Source organism: Chrysochloris asiatica, unplaced genomic scaffold (assembly GCF_000296735.1).
Source record: "Chrysochloris asiatica unplaced genomic scaffold, ChrAsi1.0 scaffold00029, whole genome shotgun sequence".
Classification (NCBI taxonomy): domain Eukaryota; kingdom Metazoa; phylum Chordata; class Mammalia; order Afrosoricida; family Chrysochloridae; genus Chrysochloris; species Chrysochloris asiatica.
Genome location: NW_006408547.1, coordinates 24,574,498 through 24,574,944, shown reverse-complemented (window position 1 = coordinate 24,574,944; position 447 = coordinate 24,574,498).

The following is a 447-nucleotide window of genomic DNA, read 5'->3' as shown; positions in this document are numbered from 1 at the left end:
TGACAAATGCAGAAAAGAGTGAACCAGAGTTGCATGCAAAGGATTTACAAGATGTGCCTGAGGGACCCAGGCATACAGAAGGGTCGGTTCTCTGAAAGAGGCACTACAGTATACCACACTCATTTCCACCCTGCACGTGCCTCTCCCAGAAACACTGCTCCCTGTGAGGCTGAAGATGGAAAACCTCCCCACTGATGAGAAAACACTTCCCCCTTTGTAGCTCAGAAGACAATCACCACAGACGGAGTCCATCGTAAATTGTAGATGAAGACAATGTCAGCTCCAGACCCAGAGATCACCTGCATTTGTCTAAAGACTGTCATCTGGGAGGAAAGTCCTATGAAACCTTTGCAGGTTTTAAGTTCCTCTTGGCTTATACTTTGATGCAGAGGGGGTAGTCATAGAAAAACAGGCTCCATGCTTCAGAGAGAACACACACACACACTC